The following is a 25,779-nucleotide window of genomic DNA, read 5'->3' on the forward strand; positions in this document are numbered from 1 at the left end:
TGCATGATCAATGTGATTCTGCAACCTGTATACTCAGAAAAATGAGATATCATCCCATGTGATTCAAATATATGATATGTCAAGGTCATTGTACTGTCATGTGTAACTAATTAAAACAAATAAAAAAATAAAATAAAATAAATCATGAAGTTAGAATTAAGTTACTTGGACAACTAGGAATTCTCTGACAATGGGGACAGAGGGACTGTGGACTGGAAGATTTTTAAGACACTTCTCAATGTGATTCTCCTGCCCTTCCGTAAAGCAGCCACGCTCCCCCAGGACTATCATCCCTCAAGGTATATACTCTCTCCATTCCATCTGACTTCCATGCCCAATTTGGATTTTGCAGCAAGTGGTTACATTTGTTTTCTCCACTTAACATCAGAGTCAACATATTCAAAACAGTCATCATCCCTTACATCTCCCTTTGTGAATTTCTCCCCACATTTTCTACCACATATCAGAAGACAATTTCCTTGCTTTTTAAGGAAGAAACTGCATCCTCATTGCACCATGATGTGGTTCCTGGAGGTTGTCTCTCAAAAATCTTCCTCAGATCCATGCCCTCTTCTCCAACCATGTGGCGATTTTCCTCTTTTGCGCATTCATTCGTTGACTAATGTGTATTCGTGAGGTGTGCGGGGCCTGCTAGGCTCTGGGAGAGGGACTGAGGATTAATGGATCAAGTTAGATCCAGTCTCTGCAAAGCCCTTTACTTGCCCTAGACCCCCCAACTGCTTTCTCTGTGGTCTCACCAGCAAGTTTCCCTCCTCACAGCACCCCTGCCTCTGGACTGCCACCAACTCGCCCTCTCCAACACACCAACTCTTTACACCTGGGTATGCATAAGAAAATGAGCTCAATAAAGAAAATTCAGAAAACACATAAAAGACTAAAGAGGAAAAAGGCTGCATCATTTATATTCCAAACACCTAACACTCAGGGATTTTTAATTGTGGGACTATATTCTCTACCTATTTTTAAACAATGACTGTCTAGTATGTAAGTCTGATCATTTCCTTCTCTTCTCAGAAGGTGCCATATTATTCCACTGCCTACAGGACAAACTCTACCTTGTGAGTACTGGATGCGAGGCCCTTCACAGTCTTGGTCTAGCTTCTTTTCTGGGCTCTTCTCTTATCACTACCCGTCGCCCAGCTCATGTACTGTGAATTCCCAGGCTTCAGATTGCACTTCTGCTAGACCCTACTTATGTGATGCTGTCTTAGTGTGCTGTAATTAAGTAAGAGGCAGCAGAACTGTTTGTAATGCTGATGCTGGAGTCAGAACGGCCTGGGCTCAAGTGAGATCTGTGACATGCTGGTGGTGCAACTTTAGGCCAATTATTTAATCTGTCTTTGCTTCAGCCTCATGGATAAGAGGATCAAGTGCCAGAATTCCCCCTCAGAGTGTTTCTTTGAGGATTAAATGAGATGATCCAGTGAAAGGGTAACTCAGCACAATGCCAGGTGCACAGTAAGTTCTGGGAACATGGTATTTGTTAAAACTGTCAGATGTCTGCCTTTTCCCTCTTGTATTAGTCTGGTTTTTGTTACCATAGAAAAATACTTATGTCGGGGAAATGTGTAAAGAAAAGACATTTATTTACATAGTTCATAGTTCTGGAGGTTCAAGGGCATGGTGCTGGCGTCTGCTTGGCTCTGCTGAAGGTCTCATGGCAAATGGAATCACAGAGGTGGGGTTCAAGAGACAGAGAAAGGGAGATCACATCGCAAGGCAGGAAGCCAGAGAGCAAGACTGGAGTTTCATGAGAATTACGTTAATTCCCTCTGAGGTCATGCCCCCCCCCCAATAACTAATGACCTCCCACTAAGCCCCACCTCTTAAAGGTCCCACTACCTTTTAACATTGTCACTCTAGGGACCAGGATGCCAACACAAGAGCCTTTTGGGGATACACCTAACCACAGCATTCCTGAACTACACACATCCCATAGAGAGCATTTCTTATTTACCTTTGTATCCCCCATTCCATGCTCAGCTTAGAGCAAGTGCTTTATAAATGTTTGAGGAATGAATGAATGCATGAGTGAATGATCAGCCACATTTTGACATTTTTTTTTTCAGGTTTCATTCACTTTAATTTTTTTGTATAAAAACCCTCTGTTGTAGCCACAGCTGGAGGCTGGGTCTTCTGTGCAGAGACTCTGGTGTGGGTTTTCACAAGATGGTCAGTGAATTCCTAATAGGGAGGCTTGGTGAACACAGTTTCTTTCCAGAGATAGCTGTTTTTGGGGGGCTGGCATCAAAGATGGCCTAGATGAAATTGCCCAAGGTGGCAGTGTAGCCCCTGGCAGAAATGTAGCAGTCATCAACACTAGCCATCAGCAGCAGCTTCGTGGGCACAGGGGCTGGGACAAGGCCAGTACCTCTGGGGGCAGGGATGAGCCACACCAGCACAGAACCACAATATCCTGTCCCCTTGCAAGGGTGTGGGACTTGCCAGTCTTGTTCCCCCAATAGCCCTCTCCACACAGAAACAATGGAGAGCTTGGCCAGGATGATGGCCCCTCAGATAGAGTGGCTACCTCCTTGGAGCTGTCGTAATCCCTGATAGCTACAAACTCCTTGAACCGGGTGCGCTGGCCAGCACGAATCTGCATCTGCACAGCCATGATCTTCAAAACCTCATCCTTGAGTTATGCCCCCAGGAAAAAGTCAATGATCTCAGACTCCTTGATGGGCAAAGAGAAGATCAAGTTCTCCTCCAGGGACTTGATCTTCAAGTCCTTAACCAGGTGGCCCAACTTGGTGACCAGAATCCACTCCTTGTCTTCAGCCTTGCCTCCTCTAGCAGCCACTGCTCCTGCCCCATTGTGGCCAAAGCCTCCACAGAAGCCACCATGGCCACCCATCCCTATGCCCTGGGACCTCCCACTGCTCTGCGTCATCTACCATTTGGTGTTTTCCCAGAGAAGAAGCTTGACATTTTCTTTTCTGTTATTCATATTTTCAAAGGAGAAAAGGGGGGCAGAAGTAAGATGGGGAGAAAGAGGGGAAGAAGAAAAGGGATGAAAGAGCAGAAGGAGGAGGAGGCAGGAGAAGGAGGAATAGCAAAGAGTTGCCACCAATAATAATGGCATTTGACTCTCAGGTGAAGCAGAAACAGGCATCAGTTACAGGACCCCAGTCTTAGCAGCCACCCTTGCTGCTGAGTCTTGGACACACAGACTTTTGGGAACCCCCAAACTTGGTGCAGAAGTCCACATTCTTCAGTGGCCTCTGGGGTAAATGAGTTGTGCAAATGGTACTGTGCCTAGAGAGGGGACCTTCAGCTGCAGAGCCACCCAAGGGGCCAATCTGCAAGGGCTACAAAGGGCCTGCACAGGAGGCCCCAGAACATCTGGAGGAGAAGGATTTTGTGCAGGGCTCGGGCATCCACATCAGCTCATCCTCAAATTCCCCCGCACAGATGCAGCACCGGATGTGTGGAATATTTAAAGGTTCCCTTGCAGCTGAAGTATCTTGGCAAAACCCTGTTTTCACTGACTCCAAATATCCTGGCTTCTACTTCTATTCTAGAGTCAGTGATAAATCCCCAAGAACTCATTAGTAGTTTCCAGCACATATAAAAGTACAGAAAACCTTTGTTTTGCTGATTAGGGAGACTACATCCGTTTCTAACTTGATTATTAAGAAATAAATGCCAGCCTTTGCAGAGAAATACATTTATCTCTAACTCTGAAAGCCAAGGAGAACTTCAGAGGGTTCATCTTGGCACAGGCCAGGTGATTTCACCCCAGCCTGTGGGGGCTGATCCAGCATGGCAAGAGCAAGCCACTTGTTCTGAGGTTCCCAAGTCTCTGAACATGAGGCACTGGTCTTCGATAGTCAAAACTCTCATGGGCAACACTTATTTGCAAATTTTTGCAAAGCCATGAAACTGAGGCCTTGGAAGTACATAAGGCTGCATGCAGCTCCACCAGTACCAGCTCTGTGGCCTAGGGCAAGCTGCTTCATCTCTCTAAGTCTTGAGTTTCCTCATTTGTGAAATGGGGATAATCACAGCAGCTGTCCCTCAGGGCTGGGGTGAGGATTAAAGAGATAATGCACATAAAGGATTTCGCATAGTGCCTGGGACACAAGTCATACTCAGTAAATGACATCTATTGTTACTCTTATTTAGAAACCATTTTCTCAGCTTCCAGATTTTGATGCCATCAGAGGGAAGAAATCAAAATTGAGGCTAGGAAGACTGAATTGAACATTATAATAGCCAACCTTTAGAGTATTTACAGTGTCCCAGTATGATATGGGTGGTATTGACAAGTTTTATCTCAGTTAATCTTGACAACAGATCACCCATTTTACAAAGGAGTGTCCTGTCCAGGCCCAAAGACCTAACTCACCTTGGGGAGGGGATAAGAAAGGAAAGAAATGACTTGGAGGGCTGGTGGGAGGGGTGGTTTTGGAAAATTTGTAGTGGGAAGGAAAGGAAATATTAAGAAGTGTCTTTGTGGGTTATGAATTGGTTCCCTTTAATGTTCTTTCAAAGATACAAATTATGATTGGGATACATTTTTAGGGATTGAACCCAGGGGCACTTAACTACTGAGGCACATCTCCAGCACTTTTTTGCATTTTTTATTTAGAGACAGGGTCTCACTGAGTTGCGTAGGGCCTTACTAAGTTGCTGAGTCTGGCTTTGAACACATGATCCTCCTACCTCAGCCTCTGGGCTTCCTTTTTAATGAGTAATCACATCCTTGTTTAGAGACCACCTAAGGTCGGAGGGCATAGTTAGATAGGAGGGAAGAGCTTTAACCAGAATTATAAGCTGGTGTCATAGGACAGCAAAAACTCACATTAGACTCAGCCACAACCAATGACCTCACTGCATTAAGTACAGCATCACTCAACGCAGGACACCTTCCCCAAAGGGGAGAAGAGACAGATTCCAGATGCTCAGTCACACCTAACCCCAGCGAGCCACCCCGGGTTTCTCCCAGGGCACAGCTCCTTCTTGTTCTTTCATTTTGGTCCTCTCTATAATAATGAATGTGTGACTCAGAGGTTTAATGAGTTACCAGGAGAAGTTAACCCGAAGGGAAGCCCATTGAGTAAACTCATAATTAAAATTGTGAACGGACAGAGGAATACAATCATCGTGGGAGAAGGGAGCATTCGGGAATGACTCAGGGGTTAGCCTGGTTAGAAAAGGGCCTCCGGGACTTAAAGTATTGATGGCGAAGATCTGAAGCTGAAGGAAAATTCTGCAACCCTTCTACAGTCAAAAGAGACAGGAAGGCCACCTGCGGCCTTTTTTTTCCCCTCCCAAATGATCCACACTGAGAGCCAGGATTTGCTTCCCTGCAGAAGCCGAACAACAGCAAAGGCTGGATTCACCAGGGGAGTCATTACATCTTTGTTGCCAACACCACCAGGCTCGAATGTCAATTGCTTCCAGGTTTAGACGCCAGTCCTGTGGGAAACTCTGACAGTCAGGTGAGGTGAAAAGCAAAGGCAGCATCCCACTGGATTTCGACCTTTAGCCCAAACCCAGAAATATTTTGCATCTGTTGAGGCCTGGCTGCAAGAGAGACTGAAGAAGCAGAGCATGCACTCCTACTGCCTGTATGGAAAGGAGACTGGGCTGTGGTAGTTAACAAAGTCCCTTCGCCCACCTGCGGCCCACTGTCTGTTTTGTGTATGGGCAGGACGAGAAGTGAAGTAGTCCAGGGGCCTGTGAGTTCTTAGGAGAAATGCAGGCTGGTCCTAAACAAGAAACCTCAGGGCTCTCCACATTAGGCAGGCTGATGGAGCAGCCATATAAAATAATCACAAATATCTGATGATCTAAATATTGTGACTCATTGTCTTATTCCCACACATGTGTGCGGGATGCTTGAAGAAGGCCAAGGCTGTCCTCTCTCTCCTGCTCGGATACAGAGGCAACCACTTTGGCCAGGTGGAAAGGCAGGCAGGACTTAAAGGTATCTCCCCTAATGGAAATAAAAGGAGGTAAGAGCCCAAAAGTTAGGGATGGAGTTTGAAATTTACTTTCTGTTCAAATATAAACTTTCACAGGTTTGACCCACACTAAGAACATACTATTGGCACTATAATGTGAACCATGGAGAGGACTTGGAAGGGGCTCCCATTTTTGGATCTTGTTCATTTACACAATGCTCCAAACTTCTCCTCCTCTGCTCAGGGCAGACTGGGAGTGAGTTGCTCGGGTAGTTAGAAGACTTATTTAGGAAGACTGGGGAAGGAGCCTAGATTCTTCTTTAAGTCAAAAGTATATGTTTATTTTGCATATAATAAATATAAAATATTTAAATATAAAATAAATATTTAAATATAAAAATATTTAAATATATAAAATTCTTCTTTAAGTCAAAAGTATATGTTTTATTTGCATAAAATATTACATATATAATATTTTATATGTGATATATAAAATCACATATATAAATATAATATAAAAATATATAATATTATTTTTATATATCATATATAAATATATATTATTGATATATGTCTTGAGATACATATCAATAAATTAAGAAGTTAAATGAACATATAAAATAAATTATATTAACCTTAAAGGACTCAGTGATTTATTTTTCAACTTCACTCAATAAAATCAGAAGAGTTATTTATATTTTTACCATACTTTCTAAAATTCTACCTCTCACTAGTCTATAAACTAATATGAATAAAAGTTAAAAGAACTCTCCTGAGTCCCAAGAACATAAATATTTTGGGACTTTTTGTTTGTTTGTTTTTTATTCTAATTTGTTAAAGAACATAAAGGTTTACCAGAGTAATCTTTATGTCAATCATTAAAAGTTCACCTTATCAAATAAAGTAGAATGAAATCCAATATTGTTACTATATGGATCCTGATCCAAACAGTTGTAAATTCCCTAAGACACAGCTAAATAAGTATGTATTAGTTTCTCATCAATCATTGTCAATAAATATCAAATTTATTTATGGCATGGGCCTGGTCTGACTCGGTGGAGCTGAATCATCTGGGGTCCAAACCCGGCTCCTGCATAAATAGCTTGGGCATGTGAATTAACCTTTCTGAGCCAACCAATTCCTTAATGTTCCAGTCAGTCCAAGGGCAACTGGACAAAAGAAAGAGTCGAGTTCAAAATGCAGTGGTCCCTATATGCAGGGGACAAAAAAAAAACCCTCACACCTCTAGTGGAAGAGGACAACTTCAGTAGGGTTTATTCTTGGTCCTGATCTATTCTTAGCTAGGGGATAAGATGAATACCTAAAAGGTTATAATGCGATCCCAAAGTCCTCCCCGATTTAGCCAACTCTCAGTCTGAATCACTTACTGAGTCAGGGAAGGACACAGCACCAGCGCCTGTCCTTGAACAATACAGGTACCTGAGTCACAGCCTATTTTGAAAAACTAAAACTGATCTACATCTGGCATGTCAAGGGCGAGCCAATTCATCCACATGCAATCAGCCACAGGTGAGTTTTTCTTCTATTCATAGGTATCCTGGAAATAGGTCTGAAAGCATAGAAGGGGCAATACTGTGAGCCACCTCCTTCCAGCTCTCCAGCTCTAAGACCTTGACGATTATTTAACCTCTCTGAACATAATTTCTCATCTATAAAATGGGTGGCATAGAAGATTACACGTTCTGATGGGATTCGGAGCATAAGTCCAGCCACAGGTCTAAATCGGCAATACAAGCAGCCCTGCCCTTTGGGCCACATGACCAGGCAAAGCCCAGAACATTAATGGCAGCTGTGATAAAGGTATTGTGAGGAGCCTTGGATATGTGCCTCAATAGAGAATTTCAGTTCAGACCCCTAGGATTCTGGAGTGAGGCCGTGCCATCTTAAGCAGAGGACTACATACCATTCTAAAAACAACTCCATCACTCCCACTCCCAGGGGTGGAGCCTCGTCCACTTGGAAGAGAAAAGTGACCCTGAGTAAGGATGTACATACAGACTTACAGGCAGTAGTGAAAGGATCCATTGATGGATTAGGGGCTTGGGCTTGGGTGGAACAAATTGGAAGACTAGAGACAAGGAAATATATAAAAGGGCATGTAGGTGGACCTTTGGGAGTGGGCACAAATTATGAGGAGCTCAGCATTACCTGCTAATGACTACTAATGAGCACTGACTACAGAGGTGGTACTAACAAGCACCTGGACAGTAGATGTCAGCCAGCCTCTGTCCTTGGCCATCAGTGTTTATGCAATGGACTTGTGAATGGAGCAGCCATGAATATGATACCCATGGTTCCAGGAGCACAGGATCCTCCCTTCTAAGGTTCATCTGGTTCTTCCACTGCTCAATGTTTAGCCTGTTAGCCACAAACACCAGTACCCCCTGTATGGTACCATGCTCAAAGGAAATCAACTGGCTTAGTGACAAGTTCATTTACTGCTACCCTGTAAAGGGTGATATTTCATCCTGATTAGAATTGACAAATATTCCAGGTATAGATTTGTCTTTCCTACCTGTAGGCCTTTGCCACTGCTACTGTCCCAAGGACTACAACTCAAAGTCTGAAAAATCTGATCCTGCATAAATTCACTTTAGACAAATAAATTCACATTATAACAAAGAAGTTGCCCATGTGATCTACTGATCCTGCTATTTACTGCACCATTCTTCTGCTGTTGGCTCTAGAAAGCACTGGAACAACATCTTGAAAACATAGCTAAGGTGCAAACTTGGCCTTAACACCTTGCACAGGGAAGGCACTGTCCTTTGGGAGGCCATATAAACTTTAAATCAGGAGCCATTATGTAGGATTGTTTCTCAATAAATAGAATATATCCACCTGGAAATCAGATTTGGAGGATGAGGTAGGAGTGGCCCCACTCACTATTACCCCAGGTGTCACTTGGAAATTTGTGCTTCCAACTCACAATACTATAGACTCTGTAGGTCTAGAAATACTTCCATCATGCAACAGTTTTTTGATAAAATTAAAGCAGTATCTGCTGTCTTCCTGGTTACTTTAGGTTCCTCATTCCAACAGTAGGCAAAGAATGCAAGTCATCTTATTAGCAAGAGGGCTTGACCATGATCAACATGTGGAAGTTGTGATATTTCTTCAAGATCAAAATGGGGGAATACATGCAACACATGATACATATAATAGCTGATCCACTGGGGTGTCTTCAGTACAAAAATACAGCCTGATCAGAGCATGATAACAGGAGCTCAGATCCCTGGCATGAAAGTCTGGATCACTCCACTACATAAGGATTGGCAGCCAAGTGGTAGCCAAGAGAGGGATTCAGAAAGGGTAGTGGACAGGGAAGATTATGGGAATCCATTATGACCTCAGGACCAACTGCAACAATGGGGACTGTAGTTTGATCTACTAATCCAAAAATTCTGGCCAAGAATCCTAGAGAAGTTGTGAGAAGACAGAGTCCGTAAGCTTAAAGTGAGAAGCAAATAGCTCTGAATGGTATAAGGGGTGGGCTGTAGTGGGCACAAATTATGTCTCATGCATATCTCTATTTACTAGGCAGGTGACCTATACTAGTCAGTTTCCCATCACTATAACTAAGTATCTGACAAAGGCTACTTACAAAGCAAAGGGAGGTTTATATTGGTTTATGGTTCTGGAGGCTTACATCCAAGTTTGGGTAGGGTGTGCCTCTGGTAAAGGAAGAACATCATAGTGACAGTGTGTTTGTCAGAGTAAGCAGCCACATCTCGAGCCAAGAAGCAGAGAAACTGAGAGAACAGTCTCACAATCTTCTTCCAGGGCATGTTTCCAATGACCTAAGAATCCCACACCCCAGTGGATAAATACTGCTACCCGGGGGATGGGTCTTTTAGGGAACATTTAAATTATACCCAAACCACAGCCTGTACCCCTCCAGCTGCTGCTGCTGCTGCTGCTGCTCCAGGTGTTGGCTGCTTATGGCTCACATGTACACTCTTTTCTGGAGGATTCTCCATAGCTAAAGGTAACTCTCTTGCATAGAGATGTCTGAGAAGTATCTCAGGTGTTCCCCCACCTTCCCCATATAACATCTGTGGCTGACTGAGACAAGAAAATAAAAGTTCAACCTCCTGACCTCAAGGCAGGACAACCTTTGTTGTGCAATTCATACTTAGGGCTTCTGAGAAGATTAGGTCAAAGTCAAATTTATTCTAAAACCACATTATGACCTACTTCTGCCCCTGTCCTCAGCTGCTTCTCTTACCCTGTTAGGAGTTTTCCAAAAGAGCAACCCCTCACTAAACATGTTATATAGGCTTTCCATCTAGGCCATGCTTCTGGGCACCCAACCTAATACAGTTATCCAACAGGGAATTTTGCATATGCATTCTGTTTATAGCCCTATACCATGTGCAAAAGGCGTGTGATGTTTTGAGGTAGTGTTTAGCCAATATCCACTCTCCTCTCCCCGCTGTGGGCATAGAATATTTCCCTGCACCACTGTGGCAGATTGTACTTTCCAAAAATGGCTGTAACACTATCACTCATTCCTCATGTGCTTTTTATAATGTGACCTTCACACACATCCCATTGAGAGTTGGGATCTGTGTTTCTTTCCCTTGAAAGTGGGCAGGCTTTGTGACCCTTTCAGCCAATAGAAAGCATAGAAGTGCTGCTCCATGATTTCCAAGCCTTGTTGGAAAAGATAGGTACCTTCCATCTGCTTCTCTGGAATGCCTGTGCAGGAGTTCTAACCTGCCATGTAAGCAGTCTGATGACCCTAAAGCCACCAAGCTGTGTAGAAGCTCAAACTAGACCACTCAGAGACAACATGGAGAGAGGTCAGGTCAGCCGCCTGCCGTGCCAGCTCCATCCACCCCTGCACTGCACCTGCCTGAGGGATCCCAAGTCAGGACCACTTAGCCAAGCCCTTCTTGGATCCATGACCCACAGAAACCTGAGAGACAATAAAATGATTGTGATTCTTTTAAGCCACTAAGTTTCAGGGGAAGTTTTTTTCATAGCAGTAGTATCCAGGACTCCTACTAAAACTGAGTTTGGCCACACCTCTTGTTTTTAGCCAAAAGTATTTGCATCTAGTACTTCTGCCATCATCATAGAAAAGCTTGTCTTGAGTACAGACCAGACTCAAGTATAAGAAAATTGAGAGAGATATGCAGCAGACCTGAACAAAACCTGCAACTTGGGGCCAGCTCAGCCCAGATCAGTCAATTCTTAGCCAACAAACTTGCAGAGGCATGAATGAGAAATAAATGCTTATAGTTTTTCATGCTACTGTGTGAGGTTTTTTTTTTGTTATGCAGCATTAGAGTGATAATTCATTCAATGTGAGAATATGAAAGGAAGAGAAAGCATTTCCTGTTCCCAAGGATAAAATGTTACATAATTTATAATTAAGGGGGCTTTATAATTATTATCAATAAAAATAATGGAAATAGTAATATTTTCTAAAACCTCTATTCTGAAATATAATATCCCTCTCCCTTCTTTCCAATGAGGCCGAACTAGAAACATTCCTTCATTTTTTTGTGGCTCTAAAAGTATAAAACAAATTACCTCACAGTTTTTTCTTAACCAGCCTCCATAACATGAAGTATAACCCAACTCAAAAAGAAGATAATAGGTAGGAAAATGCTCCTGGCAATGAGAATTAGGGACACTATAATCCAAGAATTAATGTCTAAGTCTCTTAAGAGAACATGTAGGGAATTTCATCAAGGGAGTGGGTATTGATCTATCCAAGTGGTCGAAAGTAAAAAACATCAAGAGATTCATATAGGCCAGGAATACAGAAAGCTAAATTTCAATCCCAATGATGAAAGGACAATAAATATTTACCCATGGGACTCTGAGGACAAAGTGAGAAGCCATGCAAAACAGGGAAAAAGCCAGGGCCCAGTTCCCCAGATCAAACCCAACCTCAAACCAGGGATTATTCAGGGTTAGTCTTGGCCTAAAGGTTTTGGTTTGCTGGATCCAGTTGTTTGAAAACCATCCATAACATATTAAAAATAACGATCACTCTGTGTCTTTGTATAATAGAATATAAGTTGATTGGAAAAAGGAAGGAAATTTCATACCACATTCATATTTTGATTTTATGTTAATCTCCCAAAACACTTGTCATCTGTGAACTAAAGAGTTTTCCCCCAAGGGCTTTAGTGAGACATATTGTATCTGAAAGTTATTATTGCAGCTTTCTCTGGTACAAAAAGTTGGGCCAGCTGGGATATGGAACTCTTCTCATCACTGAATGGCTTTGAGGATACTGACTGGATTCTACATTCATGCTCATTCCATGACACTAATCAGAGTGGCAAAGGTATTGAGAACCTCCAAGTCTCATAGAAAAACCAATGATGAAAAATTTGAGAGAAGGGTACACCAAACTCAAACCAAACATTTATTACTATCACCCTAGATGCTGAGACGCACACCTTCACTGGCACAGGTTTCTCAACAACAGTACAATCAACACCTGATTGGGAATTGAAGACAAGTCTTCCTTGTGGGGGGCTGTCCTTGCATCGTACAGTTTTATTTAGCAGCATCCTTGCTCTCCACCAGCTAGATGCTAGTAGCACCTTCCCCCTACCCAAAGTTATCATGGCCAACAATGTCTCCAAACACTGTCAATGTCTCTAGACAGTAAACCACAGTTGATAACCATTGCACTGGTGTGAGCTAGTCTTAAATGGCCAGCTTCCTAAGAATGAAGGATAACCAATGAGACAAGCTTATATTACATCAGTGGTCTTTATTTTTTTTTTCTGCCTGATGGATTCAAGTTCACGAGCAGACACTTGGACGTATATATTCTGATTGACATAATTTGACTATAGGTTATATGCAAACTCCACCTCTTCATTCTGACCTAAAAAAGAATATTAAAATCCAAGTGCACGAAAACGACATTGCTATAGATTGAGTTGTATCTCCAAAAAAGATAACGTTGAAATCCTAACCCCCCAGGACCTCAGAATGTGAGCTCATCTGGAAATAGGGTTTTTGCAAATGTAGTCAAGCCAAGATGAGGTCAATATGGTGGGCCCTAATCCAACATGAGTGGTATCTTTATCAAAAGGGGACATGTGGACACACACACAAGGCACGTACAGCAGGAGGGCTCTGTGAAACTGGAGGGATGTTGCCACAAGCTGGTGTCCATCTCCAGCTATGAGAAGCTGGAAGAGGCAAGAATGGACCCTTCCCTTACAGGTTTCAGAAGATGCATGGTCCTGTTGACACCTCAATTTTGACTTCTGGTCTCTACAGTTGTGATGCAAAAAATTTCTGTTGTTCTAACCCAGACAGAACTTCCTTTTGATCTAGGAAAACTTATAAACCTGGTTTGATTTTTTTTAATTAGTGAGTTATTTGAAGACACTATTGCTTTACTAATTGTAGCAAATAACTTATAATGCAATCACAGTCCTCCCAACACCCAGGTCACCAGTGGATCACAATCAAGCCCAACTGAAAATAGTATCTTCAAAGAAAGGGGGCAGTAAAGGCAATAGTAAGAATTGCCACCTGAATTGTGCTTCTGAGAAACATGAAGTAGAATTTACAACTTCATTTGGACCACGTTAATCTGAAATCTTTAAAAAATACATACACTATTCATAATTGTAATTGGATTGGGAATGGGGTCCGAGAACAGATAAACTAACTCTGGTGCTCCATTTCCTACAGTCTAAATCTAGACTTTAGCTGAGCATGGAAGATCCTTTACCATGTGGTCACAGCCTGTTTTCCAGACTCAGCTGATGTCCATCACACCTGCCTTATTCCATTTGGAGCTGATCCATTGCCTCCCAAATTCATTCATGTCAAGGATCACATGGAAGATGATCCTATTTGAGGCTAAGCTAGGGTAAACAGACAAGGCTTTGAATGATGGTGAGTATAATGGGAGCTCCTGTCACCCCAGACCCTACCTGGAAGCACAAAGGTTTAAAAGATCAATAAATTGTTAAACCTATACCTAGACAGGGCAGTCCCAGGATACCATCCACATCACACACTACTTGGTTGGGAAACTCTGTTCTAATCCACTATTATCCTGCTTCCCCATTATTGTTTGAATGTTTCTGTACCCCCCAAAATCCACATTGAAACTTAAGTCTCAATGCCGCAGTGGGTTCTGTAAGAGATATGCAGACCGTGAAGACTCAGTTGTCATGAATGGATGAATGCCTTATAAATGGGCTTCAGGAGGCAAGTTCACCCTTCCATTTCTTCCACCATGTGAAGACACAGCATTGTCCTCTGCAGAGGATAATCCACATAGTGCCATCTTGGAAGCAGAACTCACCCCTCCCCAGACATAGAGCCTGTCAGCACCTTGATCTTGAATTTCCAGCCTCCAGAACTTTGACAAATAAAATTATGTTCTTTATAAATTACCTATTCTCAGAAATTGTGTTACAGCAACACAAATTGACTAAAGCATTGCCTTTATTTCCATTTAGGAAACTCTACTTCTCATTAAGTTCACCACTTGCAAACTGGTATTACTCCTTCGAAACCAAGTTTGATTATCTTTCCATCTGTGATGTCCTTCCACCTCTCCTCCACTATACTCCCATCACACCCAGTATTGAGGCTAACATGAAATCACTTGCCACATTGGGCTGACAGTGCACCTACCCCACCAAGGATGTGATCTTCTGAGGTCGAGGGAAAACAAAGAGCAAACTGGATCTAAAGTGATTTAGCAGATATTTGTTGGCCTCCTATTATAGGTAGGACATCAGACCAGTAATAAAAAATGGACATTATTCCACCATTTACATAATTAACTGTTTAATGACAACTGTAGGGCATGTTTCAAAAAAGAAATATAGGCATTGATAAATGTATATAAATATACCTGATATATTTTAAGAATCTAGGGAACCTGGCAAATAACAGATGAACTCCAAAAGATAAATAAAAACTAATTAAGTAAAGGTAAACGTGTATAAAGGGAGCATGACATGTTCCAAATTGAGCATCTTGGTTCTTGACATCTTCATATCCACAGGATCAGGACCATATGGATCCTAAATACATATTTAATATATTGAATGCTTTAAAAGTTTTGAATACCTTTAAATACTCTGTCTCTAAATGGAATCTTCCAAATACTATTTTGGAAATACTTTTTAATAATTCAAGTACTCAAATCTTTATTGACACATTATTATATAATATAAGTCACCAAGTACTTGAGGCTAAAAAAAATGAGCAAGAATTTTCTAAGTAAAGAAGGTAGAAGAAAGTGTTCCAAGCAACGTAGAGATCACGTTTTAGAGGAAAACCACGGAGACAAGAAAGCACACACTGTGGTCTGGAAATAGCATGGAATTTAGTTCTGGAGAAGTATGGGACCTTGATAAGGAACAAAGAGATTAGAGCATGCATAAGTTATCTATTGCTGAATAAGAAATTATATTCAAAACTCAGAGGCTTACAACAACACACGTGCGTTATTTCGAGTCTCTGAGGGTCAAGAAGCAAGGCATAGCTTAACTGGGTCATTGCTACTGCCTCAAGGTCTCTCACAAGGCCACCATTAAGGTCTTGGCCCTGGGTTTCTCACAAGGCCTCAGCCAAGGTATCTTCTGGGGCCATGGTCATCTCAAGGTTGAACCGGAGCAGGATCTGCTTCCAAGCTCACTGAGTGGTTGCTGACACTCACAGGCTCAGTACAAATTTCTTGAGAGGGATGGCAGATGCTCTGGTCCCTTCCCATCATCTCCATGGAGCCCATCTTTAAGACTGGGGTTTTATTCATCACACTGCAGACAGTTTTCAGCCAGGTCCATGTCTGGGAATTGTCCTGGACTGAAAACACCTGGCTCTTCCAGGGCCACACCCCTTCCTGAGGAGGGCAGCTCAGGTGTCCGATGCCTGTCAGTGCTGGAATTAGAGATAGAAAGGCCTGGTCCTCTTATCTCAATTTGGGGCAATTATAAGAAGCCATCCCAGCTTCTGAGACTCCAGTGAGGCCTTCATTGTGACTACATCCCAGTTCAACTTTCCCCTCTTCCACATCCTGCTCCCCTCATTTCTCCACATTCCCCAGTAACCCTCCTGCCTGCAAATCTCCATCTCAGAGTCAGTTTCCCAAGGAACCTGACCTGAGACAAATGAGTAAACACAAATGAATTTTATCCAAACCATTCCCAAAGCAGAAATGACACAACAATATTTCTAGGTCAGCCCTGATGGTAGGACATGCTGGACTTTCCATATATTAATGGAGGAAAGCAATCTGGCCATTTGGTCCTAGAATTCTTCTGGCAACTCTGACCATACACTTTGAGAGTCTGGTTCAAATTACTGTATTTCTTTGGAAGTACAAAAAATTTATTATAAATGATTATCTATTCTTTCAGTTGGTCTCCATCTTGATGCTGTATCCCAGCAGAGGATGGTTGAATTCTGCTGCTGCTATCACCAGAAAAGAAAGCACGATGCCAAGGCTGTTCTTAGAGGAATTTTCTTTAGATCAAATAAAGAATGGAAGGCAGAGATTTTCTATCCATGACAATATGGACAGGATACTGGTGCCGCTTGTCTTGAGTCACAGAGACTCTAGGATGGCTCATGTCCATAGAGAGATATGCTTCTGGATTGAGAACCATTCAGGAGGTGACGAACCAACAAGGTCATATTCAGAGATCAAGGACCCTACTGTGGACTTAAAAGTGGAAGTGCACCCAGCCAGCACTCACATAAGGGCAAATCATTCTCATGTCAGAATGGGGACAGTGTGTACCAAACTCAGAAATTTATTTCAAGACCAGTGAATTCATCTACCCGATTGATTTTCTCTTTGATTTGCCCTCTAGGTCAACCATGCTTACTTCCACACTTGTGGTTACAGCTATGAACCACTGAGATAAATAGAAAAGAAAAGAGAAGATAAATTCTTGTGTCTGTTCCAAGTTGTAATTAAAAGTTTAACACTACTCTTGCAACACCTTTCATCTGAGAAGCTCCTGAACTCATTTACAGCATAATTCATTAATTCCCATCACTCCTCTCTAAGGCACTATCATTCTCCTCCTGAGACAGAGTAATCCGAGGCTCAGAGATTGGCTCAGGTGGAGGTATTCAATGCCAGAAACCCAATTTGGAGCTTCTAAGTCTTACCCTGATGGGCTGGAGCTCAGTTGTTCCACATTGTTCTCCAAGAGCTGGCAACTAATGGTTCACTCACCTCCATTTCTTCTGAGTCTACCTCCAACAATTCACACCTGAGAATTTCACTACCCCTTTCTTTGCTTCCTAATTTGCATGTCATTTCCATCTTTTCACCATCTTATAAGTAAGCATGTTATAAAAATTTATAATACAGTATTTACTTACAAGCCTAGTCTCAGAAACCCCAATTTAGACTATCATCATAGTCACTCCTCATTGGAATCCCAAACTACTATTACAGAAATAGGGCCATCACAGATGTAATTAGTTAAGATGAGATTATAACAGACAGAGTTGGCACCTAATCCAATATGAATGGTGTCCTTACCAAAGAAACCGGAAAACAGACACCAACACAGGGAGAGTGCCCCATGAAGATTGGAGTTATGCTGCCAAGGGCTGAGGAATTGCCAGAAACAAGATCTTCACTAGCTCCTGCTGAGGGCATGTGGCTCTGCTAACACATTAATTTTGGACTTTTGGTCCCCAGAACTATGAAGCAAAAAAATTTTGTGGTTCTAAGCTATCCAGTTTGTGATAATTTGTAATGGCAACTTTAGTAAACTAAAACTCAATATGTCTCCAAAGTATACAACTTTAAAACCGCACAGGGCTCACAGCCTGTTTAAACAAAGGGAAAGGGGAATGGGGAAGCTGAGCAGGAGGGAGAGCTGGACTTGTGGAGTGTGTTATTTCCAAGGTGTGAACTCAGGTGGAAAGAGGGGGAAAGAGAGAGAAGTAAAAGCAAAATTCAGACAGGGAGTCAGGGCAGAATTTGGCAGCAGCACGTGAAGGGCTAGAAGAAGAATTCCTACCTTCCTCGGCTCCTCCAACTCCACAGTCCAAAAACTCCAGCAGGTCCTTCCCCTGCGTGAGCTATGGAACTGCTGCTATCTCCAAATGAGGGAATATAGCTACCCCAGGAGCCCTCCAAGTTCCCCCACCTCCCAGCTGCCTGCCTGACTTGCTCTTGGCCTCCAAAGGTCCCAAGCTGCCTGTCCCAGGGGAGGAAGCAGGTGCAGGCAAGGAGGTGAGTGTCACGTGGCCTCTCCTGCAGCTCTCAGACTGACTGATGCTCTCAGCCTGGGCACTGAAAGCAAGGGGAGGCCACGTAGCTGAGGAAATGTCAGGCAGTCACACCAGAGATATCAAACTCATTAATCAGGACATTTGCAAATAAAATAGAGGTCTCAGGTATAATGCATCCATTCAGAATCTGCAAGGCACAGGGCTGTGCTGTGGAAGGACTAGATGCTGTAAGGCTCAAAGTAGAAGTGACAGATTCCATATTTCCTGCCACCACCGAAAGAGCAAAAAGAATGAGACTCTTCTTCTGTGTCTGCCCCACTGTCTGATTCCGCTACCTCCTCTGACCCTACCAAGTGGCACACCTCAGTGGAGGCATCTGCACTACAGTCAAAATTTAGAAGTATGAGAACATTGGGGGGTCATAAAAAATGAAGCTGATGATAACCCCATACAGTTTCATAATGTATACCAAGTTAAAAGAAAATCAGACCGCCAATAGATAATGGCTCTACCATAAAAGAACTGGATAGTTCCCTTAGAAGTCATGTCTTTTAGCACTTTTTTATTCCTACCATTTTCCCCATTAAGACCCAAGTCTATGTCTTTAATTTCTGGTCTAAATTATTGCATTTATTACAACCAAAGACGGTACTTCTCTTACTTGGCTGGTACCTCGGCCTTTCATAAGGCACTAAGGTACCTTTCGGGTTATGGATTCTCATCCCTTGTGGAGCTCCATGCTGAGAAATATGACCCCTCCTGTCAGCAGGTGGGTCACTACAGTGGTGTTATGGACTGCCCTGCATCTCCCCCAAAATCCCCAATTCCCAATGGGACTGCATTTGGGTATAGGCCCTTTAAAGAGGTAATTAGGGTTAAATGAGATAATAAAGCTGGTTTCTAATCCAATATGACTGGTGTCCTCATAAAGAGAAAGAGACTCCAGGGATGCGCTCACAGAGAAAAGACCAATTGAGGACACAGTGACATGGTGGCCATCTGTAAGCTAAGGAGAATGGCTTCAAGAGAAACCAAACTTGTGACACCTTGACCTCAAACCTCCAATTTCCAAAACTGAGAAAATGAATTTCTGGTTTTTAAGCTTCCCAGTCTGTGATATTTGGTTAGGGTAACCCTCGCAGATGAATACAAATAGTAATTCTCTATGTTCCTTCATTCAACAGATATTTATTGAGTACCTACTCTGTGTCAGACACACTCCTGCTAACAATACAACAATAAATAAGACACAAAACATGGGGAAGCCAAAAATGCAATATTAGAATCTTCTGCTGGGAAGGTAAAATGTGAAAAGGTCCCTATGCAGGGTCTAAGAACAACAAAGGCATTCATGGTGAGGATATGGAGAAACAGAAGTCCTCATATGTTACTGACAGCAACAAAAACTGATAACAACCACTTAGGAAAACAATTTGGCAGTTTCTTTAAAAAAAAAAAAATCAAACACGAACTTACCATATGACCCAGCGATCCCCTCCTGTGTCTAGTCAAGAAAAATAAAAACATGTCTACATAAAGACTGGTACATAAATGTTCACAGCAGCATCATTCAAAATAGCCAAAAAGTGGAACCAGCCCAAATGTGTGTCAACTGGTGAATGAGTAAACAAAATGAGGAATATACCCACTCACTGGAATACTATTCAACAGTAAAAAGAAGCAAAATACTGATACATGCTGCAACATGGATGAACTTCAAAGGCACCACCAAATGAAAGTTGCCAGATACAAAAGACACATTGTATGATTCTATTGATATGAAATGTCAGTACAGATGTTTTTAAAAGGGAGATGGGGTGTAGGTAGAACCACCTGAAGTACACAGATGATAGCTTTTTGATTTGGTACAACTAAGGTTTATTAACCCTAACACACATCAGCCCCCGGGAGAAATAGCAAATTGTTTTCTTCTTTAATAAATGCCTTGAAGGACAATCCAAGGGAACAGTCCCAAAGCAGATGTGTTGCTGCTGGGAAAAGACTCCCTGAGGAGTGTTAAGGCAGGGATGGGCCTGCCAGGGTCTTGGCCAGAGAAAGAAAGTAGGGGTGGGGTGGGGTGGGGCGGGGCTGGGCAGGGCAGGGCCAGTAGTGCCCAGAAGGGCTACAATGCACACTGTGGAGCCTGGGCTGGTCTGAGAGAAGCCTTGGTCAGGAACACCCATCAGGATCCACTTGTCCACAGGCAAGGAAGGACAGAGAGTGGGCAGGGTCTGATGGGATCCAGGAAGTGGGGCCTAGAAGCAAGGACAGAAGGCAGGCCTTCCCTCATGACACAGTGAGGAGGGCGAGAGAAGGCCACAGCTCTGAGGAAGCAAGCTCCTGCAGGACGTGCCCTTCAGCTTAGGTGATCCTCAGGAGAACACCAGCAAAAAATTCCCCAGGTGCCTCCTCGGACAATAACTTCAAAAGGTTCCAGAAAGACTCCATCTTCACCCTGCTGAGCTGGGAAGCAAAGGAGGCCTGAACATGCTGGGAGACTGAGACCTGTAGTGGGAGAAGGGAGGGAGGAGTGGGGAGGAGCCACCACCCCAGGGGAGGCTCAGCCTGTCAGGCCCAGGCTCTGCTGAGCTCCTGGCAGCAGGAACAGGAGGCTGGACTCAAGGCAGGCCTTCTGACTCCACTCCACAACACTCTAGTCCTACATGTAACTACACCGTCAAATGGAGCTTCTAACTGCTTCAAAAAAAATTGTATAAGGATGGATGACAGGATAAAAATCAGCAAGAGACATAGGCGTGAAGTTAGGGAGATGGAACTGTGTTGTGCACACAGCTTCTCACTGGATTCGTCATTCTGAGACTCTCTTCTACAGACTCTCAAAGGCAAGGAAAAAGAAAAGAAATATTATAAAAGGAAATATTCCACTTCATATCACGTCAACATTATAAAGAAGAATTATATCTGGGAACTATGTAGCTGAAGCTAGTTGGTACATGACATGGCGATACTCTACAATCAGTCTGTCAATGACTCTTGGGGAAGAAGCTGCGCTTTGCCAGAATTTCATTTCTATGCCAATGCTCCAGTTAAAGGAGAGCCCACTGTACATGGCTGGAAAACGTATCAAGCACTTTACATTTCTTGTTCAGATAGTATACTGATTTCAATTTCTTTACACAGCCCTTCTATAGCCTGTCTCTTGCCAGATTATATTTTTTAAATTTAATCACCTTAATCTTGGAAGGGTCCCAAAATGCACACTTCCTGTAAGCCACAGCTTTGACTCAACACTGCCAAACTCCTTCTCAGCACGCGCCAAGGACCAAGATCAAGAGCTTCCTCCTCCTAAGCCACTACAGTCTAACATAGAGGACAGAGATACATCCTAAAGCATCTTCTGATGTCCATGGGATGTTCAGAAACTTAGTCACTTGAAAAACCTCCCTGAGTGGATATGGAGTGGACAGTCGCTGTCCAACTTGTGGGGCTGGGGCTGCCCCAAAAGAACTGCTACAAATGAGTCTGCCACTTAAAATTCAAACAGAGGGCAGAGTTGGTATTTCTGAGGAGAGTCATTAAAAGCTAAGAAATGCTTACTTCTTGAAAATAAGGAGATGGGGGGATAAAAGGAAAAGGGAATGGGAGTGTGTTTACTCCACTTGTAAAATATACTTCAAAGTCTGTACTTCCAAAATCAGTTTTTCTTATCCTGATACTTTATAAGATTTCTTTGTTTGCTTCTTTTAAATTAACAGCAAGTAGACAGCATTGAAAGAGAAACCTCATTCGCCATTCATGTCAAAGGGCCTGGGGAGGTCAGAATCAACCTGAGCGGCAACTATTAACTAAAGTTTGGAGAATGGAAATACAAAAGGGGATCCAAAGATAATAAAATCCTTATGCTTGCATTTTTCTTCTTAAAAAAAAAAAAGCAGTTTAAAGGCAGTAATGGAACTAAGTCCCTTTTCATCTTCCCTTTGCCTACTGAAGCACTCAGGGTCTCTGAAAATCATGAAAGCCAGTCCTAGCTTATTTTAATAAACAACTACAGCCAGGGTAAAAAACAAATCAGCATGTTTTTGAAAATAAACATGATGAATCTTGTCCTTCAAGGAGAGGTACTTTAGGTTTACCTTATATGACCTACCTGTCATGAAACTGGGAACCTGTAATTTATGTATCCAGTGAAAACAAAATTGATTAACAAGTCAGAGTAAATGTCAGCTAGGAGGAAATTACCAAATGCAGTTCCAGGGGGTCAGTTCTTCCCTGGTACTATTTAACATTTTCATTAATTACTTGCTGACAAAATAGGTGATAGAATTGGAGGTGTTCCATTAAACCTGCCATTTACAAAAAAAAAAGTTAAAACACAAATAGATCTTGACAAGGTGAAAGAGGGGGAGGAATTGTTTGGTATTCTCAAGGCTCTGTCTGGTACAGAGTAGGTGCCTAATACATAATCAAGTGAAATAAATGCCAACCAAACGCAAGTCTGGCATGAGTGATTCCACAAAGGAGGAAAAGGAAATTCATTTAACAACAGTTTTAATAGATATCTACTATGTCCTGATAAGACTAAGCCCACATCCACCTCCCACAGGATCAGCAGGACTTAACCAAAAAATACAGACCCGCATAGAAGGGAGAAATCGGAGTACTACACAGACACGGAAGTAGGGGAAAGAAGAATTCGTTTTTCAAACTATTTTTGACCAAATAATACTTGGATAGAACTTTCTTGGAAAAAAAAATAAGCAGACAATACCCAAGGGCTCTTCAACAACAGCAACAAGAATGCTGGGAAGAAGTTAAACTGTTTCATTCTCTTAAGGAAACTTAAAGGGAGTGTGGCTCATAGGGAGGAATAAAAGAGTGAGAGAAGGATCAAAGCTGTCCTATCACAGTTGACATGATGGCACTAAGGGATAAATGAGGAGAAAAGCAATATCAATTCAGAAATCAAAACTTTAAAATTCATGAGAATGATCCAGAAGCAGTATTTTCATTTCAGAAAACTACATCTACAAAGAGGAGCACTGAGGTGGGCGAGGGGACACACTCCTGTAATCTCAGCGGCTTGGGAGGCTCAGGCAGAAGGATTACGAGTTCAAAGCCAGCTTCAGCAACTTAGCAAGACCCTGTCTCTAGATAAAAAATAAAAAGGGCTGGGATGTGGCTCAGTGGTTAAATGCCCCGGGGTTTAATCCCATTATCCCCCACAATAAAAAAGGAGTACTCACTTAAGAGGAGGTGGAGGAAAGGAATAGAGTTTAAAAAGAGGCTAATGTAAGATGGACAGCAGAGTTTTGTTTTTTATAGAAGTGAACATTTACCACTAATAGAAAGATACTGCTACGCTTTAAATACTGACCAGTCCCAAAAGGCACACGTGTTACAGGCATAGTCCCCAGGGTGATACTACTGGGAAGCAGTGGGTGTTAGGGGCTAGGGCCTAATGGGAGGACTTTAGGAAACAGGGGGTACATCCTTGAAGGTGACAGTGGCACCTCAGGTCCCTCCTTATTCTCTTTACTCCCTGGCCATGAGGTAAATGGTTCTCCTCCATCGTGTGTCCCCATCACAGAGCCAAAGCAAAAGGCCAATTCATCATTGTCTAGAAGCTCCAAAACTGTGAGTCAAAATAAACCACTCTTTATATTATCTCGGGGATTCTGTTGTAGTGACAGAAAGCTGTCTAACACAGATACGGTTTTGCTAATGCACAGATATTAGAAAGAAAGTCCACCGAGGCCACAGGATAGAGTGTAGAAGAAACTCATTTCATTATAGTCATTCATTCAATGAATGGTTTCAAATTGCCTTCTGTTTGTCAGGCACCCTGATAGGACCACAAAACAGAACCATAGAACAAAACAAATGAGTTTCCTGCCTTCTTGAGGCATAAAATCTAGTAACAGAGCAGAGAATAAACAAATAAAATGATTACAAATTCCCATATGTGTTTTATATGAAAGTGCTGAGAAAGAGAACCAAAAAAAAAATTAAGGACTTGGTTCAGACAGAAAGTCAGGGAAGGCCTTCCAAGGTAATAATTTTAAGTTGAGGTCTGAAGGGTGAGAAGGAGCAGCCACAGGAAGAGTGGAGAATTAGTTCAGAGCTGAGGGGAAATAAACTATGAAAAACAGGGTGTGTTTGAGAAGAGGATGAACTGTACTGAGCAAGATGACAGTGATATAAAATGAATCCAAGAAGCAGGCAGGGGCCAGATCATGTAGAATCTTAGAGGCCATTATAAAGAACTGGAATATTCTACTGTTGCAATCCACTGTTATAACCTATTACCATGGACTGGGTGGCTTAAACATCAGAGTTATTTTTCATAGTTTTGGGAAGTCCAAGATCAGGGAGAAACATGGCAGCTCTTGTATCAGGCTGGGCCTATACAAAAAAAAAAAAAAAACAAAACTTTTTTCCCCCCTGTATCTATATGAGAGAGAGAGAGAGAGAGAGAGAGAGAAAATGTCATGTCTCTTCATATAAGGGGACTACTCCCATCACAAGGGTTCCACCCTCTTAGTCTATTTACTCTGCAAAAGCCCTACCTCCGAATACCATCCCACTGGGGTTAAGGTTTCAAAATATAAATTTCATGGGGGCACAAACATGCCGTTCATACCATCCACTAAATATTCCTCCTCAGTGTGAGAAATGCTGAATTCCTCCTGCTTGTCAGATCTGGGCGAGAGAGGAGCAGCAGTCGTCAGAAGGAGAGAATGCCCAATGCCATCGCACTTAGCCACAAAGGACAGTAGCTCAAAGGAGAAAGCTTGCCCATGTCCAGGAGGCTGTGAAGTAGATTTGCTTCCTAATGCAACAGCAAAAATTTCAAGTCAGGGTTAGAACACTAATTCTCTTCTGTGAATACAAAATACACAAGGTGATCTCTTCATGTAAAATTTATCACAGATTTGGTCTATCGAGTTCAAAGTTAAGATCTTGGAAGGGAAGTCTGCTGAACCAAGACCTGCATCTCTCATCCAATGATGTAACCTGGCTTAAGTCATGCTACCTGGGTCTCAGTTTCCTTGTCAGTAAAACCACCAGGAGAAAATACCCTGCTTCCTAAGGCCCTTTCAGAATCTAAAATGTGTGAAACTTGTTTATATAAACAATCAGAGGATGAATGTTCCAATGTGGAAGGAAATGTTGGTGCTAAACTGAAGTAAACTGTTTCAGTTTCCCTTACACATGATGAGTGATATTAGTTCACCAAAAACATGTCACATGCTTCTTTGGCATGGCTTTGCTGTCATGGATATACTTTTTATTTTGAACAGGAAATTTTTAGTACAAATGGATTTATTAATCACTACTCATTTAATAAACTCTTTATTAAGATAATACCCTTCACCTAGAATACTAAATAAATACTATCAAATATATTTAAATGTATTGATTTTAAATACATTTTTTAAATACATTGGGTTTTTTTTTTTTTTTAGTGTTGTGTGTGTGTGTGTGTGTGTGTGTATTTGTTTGTTATTGGAGAGTAAACTGAGGGGCATTTTGCCACTAAACTATATCCCCAGTCCTTTTATTTTGAGACAGGGTCCTTCTAAGTTGTTGAGACTGGCCTCAAATTTGTGAGTCTCCTGCCTCAGCCTTGTGAGTCATGGTGGTTACAGGTGTG

The 25,779-nt window shown here is 42.3% G+C and overlaps 1 long non-coding RNA gene and 1 pseudogene across 2 annotated transcripts in view; both read right to left on the bottom strand.

The window, feature by feature from the left end:
* The window catches only part of LOC139707247 (uncharacterized), a 177,031-nt gene that overhangs the window by 105,087 nt on the left and 46,165 nt on the right, over positions 1-25,779 (bottom strand). The window lies entirely within an intron of this gene.
* LOC114094094 (small ribosomal subunit protein uS5 pseudogene) lies at positions 2,098-2,914 on the bottom strand (annotated as a pseudogene).

This window comes from Marmota flaviventris, chromosome 10 (assembly GCF_047511675.1).
Source record: "Marmota flaviventris isolate mMarFla1 chromosome 10, mMarFla1.hap1, whole genome shotgun sequence".
NCBI lineage: Eukaryota > Metazoa > Chordata > Mammalia > Rodentia > Sciuridae > Marmota > Marmota flaviventris.